Source organism: Lampris incognitus, chromosome 18 (assembly GCF_029633865.1).
Source record: "Lampris incognitus isolate fLamInc1 chromosome 18, fLamInc1.hap2, whole genome shotgun sequence".
Taxonomy (NCBI): domain Eukaryota; kingdom Metazoa; phylum Chordata; class Actinopteri; order Lampriformes; family Lampridae; genus Lampris; species Lampris incognitus.
The window spans coordinates 9493415-9502122 of NC_079228.1; positions in this window are offsets into that span (position 1 = coordinate 9493415).

Consider the following 8708-nt stretch of genomic DNA (forward strand, 5'->3'; position numbering starts at 1 on the left):
TTTATAAACTTTTTATACTTGTACTGTCATTTATCAGGATGACAGTATAAATATAAAAAAGGGCCTTGCATTTTGACTTGTGAAGCACTTTGTAACCATGTTTAGATAGATGCTAAAGGAGTAACCAGGCCAACACTATAGACACTACTTAGTGGGCATATTCTACAGTTGTGTTAGCAGCATTTTTATTTATTTTTTGACAGGCACACAGTATCGGGACAACTTGCTCTGCGAAGGCATAATATGACTTGAAAACTCTGTAGAGGAGCAGAGGAAATAAGGTGAGGGATTGTGGCTTTTTTTCTCTATTGGGGAGACACGCCAAGGAAGAGTACCTGGCACTGGGACACAGAGGGGGAAACGCCAAGCTTGCTCTATCTTAGCCCTCCCAGTGGGTGTCTTTCTCAGGCACGTTTTCCAGGGATGTTCACTCGATCAATCAGGTTCAAGTTTTACCTTGTATTTGACCCCAAAGGGCAAAAAAAGGTTGCCCAGCGCAGGTGTATAAAAATAAAGCATCACGCAATCAGGTAAAACGAAACGCAAAACAGGCCAAACACAGAGAAGCACAACATCCAGTCCAATTCCGCATGAAATCCAAAACATTTTTCCTGTTAACCTTTACCTGTCTTCTCACCGCTCGCCATCTTTTTAACCACCTTCCTCCCCAAACACTGACCGGTGCTGCAGCGCTCCGAAAGACGGCAGCTGCACATCTAATTCCCTGGAGGTGTTTTCAGGGGAAAACTCTCAGCGGTGCGCCACCTACAGTCCGGTATTCCATAACATATTGTAACGTGCTAGGATAAGAAGACACGCTGGCCGCTGGCTCGCGGGCCTGACCCTTTAGTCTAGCGGTTAGCGGTGCCTCCTGCGGCGCGGGCGATACGGGTTCGCTTCCCGGCCGCGGCAGTCCCTGTGGTTGCGTCGTCCCCCGAATTCGCTACATTGGTGTCAGAAGTGGGATGGAGCGACCGTAAGGCCATCGGAAGCGTAGGCGCCCTGACGCGTGAAGGAGCTGATATGCTTAAGCGCGGGGACGCGCTTCCCGAAGGAGGGGGGTAGTGTAACGTGCATGGATAAGAAGACACGCTGACTCGCGGGTCTGACCCTTTAGTCGAGCGGTTAGCGATGCCTCCTGGGGTGCGGGCGATACGGGTTCGCTTCCCGGCCGCGGCAGTTCCTGTGGTTGCGTTGTCCCCCGAATTCGCTACAATATGTTGCAATCTCACATCTTTATCATATAACATGTTCTAGAATAGTTTTAGACTGGACCGCGTTTGATATGTACTATCACAGAAAGTAACATGGGATCTGAGGTTGACGGATGTAGATTGTCTTCATACAGGACTGGGGCGCCTTCTTTTACGTGGAAAAAAGAAGTAGAGAAGAAAGGAAAAGCGAAACCCTTTTCCTCTTTTTCTTTAATTTACTGGCAACCGTGCATGCGTACGAGTGGCTCTCAGATTACTTGCAGCACAAACACAGTCCTATTCTCTCTCTCTCTCTCTCTCTCTCTCTCTCTCTCTCTCTCTCTCTCTCTCTCTGACACATACTCACACATACACAGTAATCTTCGAGATGAAATTAATAAGATAGCGACGCTAGACCACATTTTCTGACAGCCATGGAAAATATATCAATTTTCCACGTGGCCATTTCCGAGAGGTCCCTGCATTAATTTCACAGCTCCAGGCAGCGGCAGCGCAATAACCTCCTCTACACAGTTTAAATGGGGGGATTTGTGAGCTAAAAGAGATCACAATCTTCAGTTCCATCGCATGTTAATTGAGCTGTGTTTCCTCTGCGTTCTTACTGATGCGTCCAACCTTTCATTAACACTCAGCAGTGCTCAAAACTGGGGGGGGGGGGGGCGGGTTCGATGGACGGCCTTTCCCTTAGTTGACGCGCTGGGCATTTGTGTGTGACGGATTCTGCTCAGAGGGTTTGTCAGGTCAAAAGTTGGATTTCATCTTCAGGCAGCAAACCTTAATAGCTTTGGCAAATTATATTTTGGACTTTTTATACCCTAGAATGTTAACGTGCAACTCTAAGTCGTGGTTCCCTAATTCCCAAAAGAGTGAGCATGAAGCACGGCGGTAATGTCGACAGTGCATCAGCCTCCTATTCAGCTGTCCAGGGTATTGCAGCCAACCTGTGATCCCGCCCCCCCCTCCTCCCTTTTTCTCCCCAGTTGTATCCGGTCAACTACCCCACTCTTCGGGGTCATCCCCGTTGCTGCTCCACCCCCTCTGCCAATCCTGGGAGGGCTGCAGACTGCCACGTGCCTCCTTCGATACATGTGGAGTTGCCAGCCGCTTCTTTTCACCTGACAGTGAGGAGTTTCACCAGGGGGACGTAGCGCGTGGGAGGATCACGCTATTCTCCCCCGCAGACACGTCCAGTTGGGTCTGTAGGGACCAAGCCGGAGGTAACACGTGGATTCGAACCGGCGATCCCCGCTACGCTTCCCGGACGCCCTGGCTGAGCGCAAATTTAATATCCGTTCATGTCTTTCTTGTTTATTATTCAATGTGTATTGTAAACCTGGGAGATTATTTTATGACTCCACAAACATGCGGCCTTCCCGAAGCTCAGACGTAGACCCTTCAAATATACCACACGGATTTCTGCTGCAACCCTAACTTTGATATTAAGAGGAGATTTAATTAACATTGCAGTTTTACTGACTGAACCAGAGGACATTAGGAAAAGAAAAGGGTCAGTCTTCATTTACATCACAGATTGGCGTGCCAACTCCAACCAAAGATGTCGAAACAATACAGCACCTGAGTATTTTCAGTCTCTAGTTCATCGTCCACAAAAACACTTCAATCTGAGGGTCACGGTGGAGCTGGAGTCCATCCCAGCAGGCGCTGGGCAGAAGGTTTAGAGACACCATTGACAGGCACAAACATTAATTTCTTTGGGCGGTTTTAAAGACTGCATTTCCCCTGACATGCATGTCTTTGGACTGTGGGAGGAAACCACAGTACCCGGAGGATACTCTGAGGACAGGCTACAACTCCAGTGAGGACAGGCTACATCTCCAGTGAGGACAAGCTACAACTCCAGTGAGGACAAGCTACATCTCCAGTGAGGACAAGCTACAACTCCAGTGAGGACAACCTACATCTCCAGTGAGGACAAGCTACATCTCTAGTGAGGACAAGCTACAACTCCAGTGAAGACAACCTACATCTCCAGTGAGGACAAGCTACATCTCTAGTGAGGACAGGCTACAACTCCAGTGAGGACAACCTACATCTCCAGTGAGGACAAGCTATATCTCCAGTGAGGACAAGCTACATCTCCAGTGAAGACAAGCTACATCTCTAGTGAGGACAAGCTACATCTCCAGTGAGGACAAACTACAACTCCAGTGAGGACAAGCTACATCTCCAGTGAGGACAGGCTACATCTCCAGTGAGGACAGGCTACATCTCCAGTGAGGACAAGCTACAACTCCAGTGAGGACAACCTACATCTCCAGTGAGGACAAGCTACATCTCCAGTGAGGAGAGGCTACATCTCCAGTGAGGACAGGCTACATCTCCAGTGAGGACAACCTACATCTCCAGTGAGGACAGGCTACAACTCCAATGAGGACAACCTACATCTCCAGTGAGTACAAGCTACATCTCCAGTGAGGACAACCTACATCTCCAGTGAGGACAGGCTACAACTCCAGTGAGGACAAGCTACATCTCCAGTGAGGACAAGCTACATCTCCAGTGAGGACAGGCTACATCTCCAGTGAGGACAGGCTACATCTCCAGTGAGGACAAGCTACAACTCCAGTGAGGACAACCTACATCTCCAGTGAGGACAAGCTACAACTCCAGTGAGGACAGGCTACAACTCCAGTGAGGACAAGCTACAACTCCAGTGAGGACAGGCTACAACTCCAGTGAGGACAACCTACAACTCTAGTGAGGAAAAACTACATCTCCAGTGAGGACAAGCTACAACTCCAGTGAGGACAGGCTACATCTCCAGTGAGGACAAGCTACATCTCCAGTGAAGACAGGCTACAACTCCAGTGAGGACAGGCTACATCTCCAGTGAAGACAGGCTACATCTCCAGTGAGGACAGGCTACATCTCCAGTGAAGACAGGCTACATCTCCAGTGAGGACAGGCTACAACTCCAGTGAGGACAGGCTACAACTCCAGTGAGGACAAGCTACAACTCCAGTGAGGACAGGCTACAACTCCAGTGAGGACAACCTACAACTCTAGTGAGGAAAAACTACATCTCCAGTGAGGACAAGCTACAACTCCAGTGAGGACAGGCTACATCTCCAGTGAGGACAAGCTACATCTCCAGTGAAGACAGGCTACAACTCCAGTGAGGACAGGCTACATCTCCAGTGAAGACAGGCTACATCTCCAGTGAGGACAGGCTACAACTCTAGTGAGGACAGGCTACATCTCCAGTGAGGACAAGCTACATCTCCAGTGAGGACAGGCTACATCTCCAGTGAGGACAGGCTACATCTCCAGTGAGGACAACCTACATCTCCAGTGAGGACAAGCTACAACTCCAATGAGGACAACCTACATCTCCAGTGAGGACAAGCTACATCTCCAGTGAGGACAACCTACATCTCCAGTGAGGACAGGCTACATCTCCAGTGAGGACAGGCTACATCTCCAGTGAGGACAAGCTACAACTCCAGTGAGGACAACCTACATCTCCAGTGAGGACAAGCTATAACTCCAGTGAGGACAGGCTACAACTCCAGTGAGGACAAGCTACAACTCCAGTGAGGACAGGCTACAACTCCAGTGAGGACAACCTACAACTCTAGTGAGGAAAAACTACATCTCCAGTGAGGACAAGCTACAACTCCAGTGAGGACAGGCTACATCTCCAGTGAGGACAAGCTACATCTCCAGTGAAGACAGGCTACGACTCCAGTGAGGACAGGCTACATCTCCAGTGAAGACAGGCTACATCTCCAGTGAGGACAGGCTACAACTCTAGTGAGGACAGGCTACATCTCCAGTGAAGACAGGCTAAATCTCCAGTGAGGACAAGCTATATCTCCAGTGAAGACAGGCTACATCTCCAGTGAAGACAGGCTACAACTCCAGTGAGGACAGGCTACAACTCTAGTGAGGACAGGCTACAACTCTAGTGAGGACAAGCTACAACTCCAGTGAAGACAGGCTACATCTCCAGTGAGGACAGGCTACAACTCTAGTGAGGACAAGCTACATCTCCAGTGAGGACAGGCTACAACTCTAGTGAGGACAGGCTACATCTCCAGTGAGGACAGGCTACAACTCTAGTGAGGACAGGCTACATCTCCAGTGAAGACAGGCTACATCTCCAGTGAGGACAGGCTACAACTCTAGTGAGGACAAGCTACAACTCCAGTGAGGACAAGCTACATCTCCAGTGAGGACAAGCTACACCTCTAGTGTCGTTCGCTTTCTTTTTTGGATTTGAATCCTTCTTCTGAACGCCGAGTTTGTGTTTTTCTCCTGAGCATCAGCAATAACTCGGTCGGGGGCGTCCGCGTGGCGTGGCGGTCTATTCCGTTGCTTTCCAACAAGTGGATCGCTGGTTCGAATCCCCGCGTTACCTCCGGCTTGGTCGGGCGTCCCTACAGACACAATTGGCCGTGTCTGCGGGTGGGAAGCCGGATGTGGGTGTGTGTCCTGGTCGCTGTAGTGGCGCCTCCTCTGGTCGGTTGGGGCGCCTGCTCGGGAGAGAGGGAGAACTGAAGGGAGTAGCGTGATCCTACCACGTGGTACGTCCCCCCTGGTGAAACTCCTCACTGTCAGGTGAAAAGAAGCGGCTGGCGACTCCACATGTATCGGAAGAGGCATGCGGTAGTCTGCAGCCCTCCCTAGATCGGCAGGGGGGTGGAGCAGAGACCGGGGCGGCTCGGAAGAGTGGGGTAATTGGGAAGAGAAAAATGGAAAAACAGAAGAAGAAGAGAAACAGCGCCGCCCCTGCTTCAGCTCTGGCAAAGCAACCGCATTCGTCGTTTTTTCCAAACAACTTTAGATCCGACTTCCGTGTGACGGAAGCGTTTGCGCGTCGTGCGCAGAACACTGCGCATCTGCATGTGTAGTGCTCTGTGCACGTGCGTGTGACGCTGTTGTGTAGGAAGTGGGGTTGTTGTGAAGCGTCTAGTGTGTTGGTGTAGTGTTGTGTGTCTGTCACGTCTCACTCCCAACCTTCACCGCTGGCCAGCAGGAACGCGAACAGGCGAGCCGAGCACGCGAGTCTCTCCCTGCCAGTACATAGCCTCTCCACCAGCGATCCCTATGTAGCGCCTCCTCGTGGCGACACACGGTAACTGCGTACACCTTGGACCCTGGCTGAACTACAAGGGGCTCGGGGGAGGTGTGGCACCTAGACGTGTGGTACGCAGGCCCACCGGTGTGAGGATATTCCCTTATGCCCACGAACCAGCCCTCAGCTTTGGGTTAAATAGTGCCACCTAGTGGAAACCCCGGGAGAGGACTAGACTACGGGAGTAAACCCCTACACAACACCAACGTCCACAGTTCTGTAGTTTTTTTTTGTTTTTCTTGCCCTTTTGTATGTGTATAAGTGGGAGAGTACTGCTGGCGTCGTGTGTGGCTGCCGCTTCTCCCTCTCGTACCTCCCCCCCGTCCCATCCACCCCTGTATGTCTGCCCCCCCCCGCCCCATCCACCCCTGTATGTCTGCCCCCCGCCCCATCCACCCCTGTATGTCTGTGTTATGTTTATCTGTTGTCTTGTTTCACCCCGTTTACTGTAAAGCGACTTTGATTGTTTGATTTATTATTATTATTATTATTATTATCATTATTATTATTGTCTCCAATTGGCTAACCCTAACCTAACCCAAACCTTAACCAATCAGAGGCAGAGTTTGATGGTTGATATAAAACACATCACTACCGGTGCTCCAGTGTGGGAAAGTCACCCCCCTCCAGACACCAGGTTTAAAAACTATACTGCAAAATACAAAGTGATGTGTTCCTGGCGGTGATTGGCTTAATCAGCACTGTGTAAACTTGTTTGGGGAATTCTGCCCTGCATCCAAGCCATCCTAGCTGTGTAGCTAGCAGTAGCGGGCAGCCGCCGTGCAGCACCTGGGGACCACCTCCAGTTCATCTTGCCCTGCTTCGGTCAGGGGCACAGACAGGAGTGCTAACCCTAACATGCATGCCTTTCTGATGGGGGGGGGGGGGTCGGAGCACCCGGAGAAAACCCACCACAGACACGGGAAAAACATGCAAACTCCACACAGAGGACGACCTGGGATGATCCCCAAGGTTGGCCAGCCCAGGAGTTCGAACCCAGGACCTTGTCGCTGTAAGGCGGCAGCGCTAACCACCATGCCGCCTTGGTTTAAATGTCACAAGATCAAAAACTGACCAACAACTTTTTCCCCCACTTCTCCTCCAGGCTTTTCAGACCGGTATAGTAACCCTGGTGTGAGAGGGACTGAGGGAAAGTTGAACATTAAACATACATAACAATGCATTGCTTTTACATATCAACAGGGTCTAAAGATTTACACCATGTGGAGCTTAAGCATGAAAACTGGAGTCCTGCACTCCAGCTTTAAAACACGCGAGTAAAAGAAAGGAGGGATGAAGCCACACGACTCATGAGGTTGAGGGGTTGGGGCCATTCAAAACTGAAGACAGGCCTATAACGGGGTTTTTTAAGGTCTCTTTGCACAATATTCAAAGTATTTTTCCTCAGGTGGTGCAGCAGAGTTTCTCATAGTGCAGAGCTTGGTCCCGGAGTAGCAAACTAACCAAAAGGTGCAGGCGAAGGTCTGAGGGAGCAGTTCTTTAAAATATCAGAGTATGTTTACATGGACGCGTCCAAAGGTCAGCAGAATAATTCCGAAGTCCAACTCTTATGGATATCTCTATCGTAGCAAGCTGCTGGGAAAATTGCATGAGCACGAGCTTTAGGCGAGCCTGCTGGAGAAGAGAACAAACCTCCCAAAGACCAAAATCCATACCTCAAGAAAGGGCTGCATGCGAAGCTGGAGCCACGGGTCAGAATACGACTTAAAACAAATACAGGCGTCCATGGTGATATCAGCTATACGGCAATACAGGTTATGAGCTGAAAATAAGAGTATGATTCAGTGGGGCCTGCAGAAAAATCTGAACGGGATGGCCAAAGAGGGGCGAGTTTCAGACATGGCACTCAACAACTTGCATAGCTGTGCAATCAAGGGGATGAGGACACAGTTTTGTAAATTAATGCAAATGCCTGTTTGAATATCACAGAGTAGGAAACCCATTTGAAGTGCTGGAGCATTAAAAACATTGTGCTCACGACACCTTCGCAGTCTCCCTCCATCGCTGTGCAGCGTTCTACGGGTAGTATTGTCAGACAGCTTTACGGGGCAGTAATGAAACATCATGAAGCGGACACAGGGCCTATAAATGCAAGCTCTCGTGTCAGAATTGTGGGGAATGCTGAAGTGACACCAGTAGGGTTACCGTGAAATGCCCATTGCCATGTGACCTGACCAAGAACAGGAAATCAGCGTCGAGTTGTTTAACCATACACGATGGCTTGGCAATAGGAGGTATTTAGTGAGGGCTGCAAAGGCCGTCCCCGGCCACCACCTAGAGCTGTCATATGAAGTGTCTGAAAGCAAACAGTGTGGTTTGTTTGTTGACCGAGGGCAGGGAGCCTGGAGTGACTCTGTGGTGTCAGCGGCAGAACT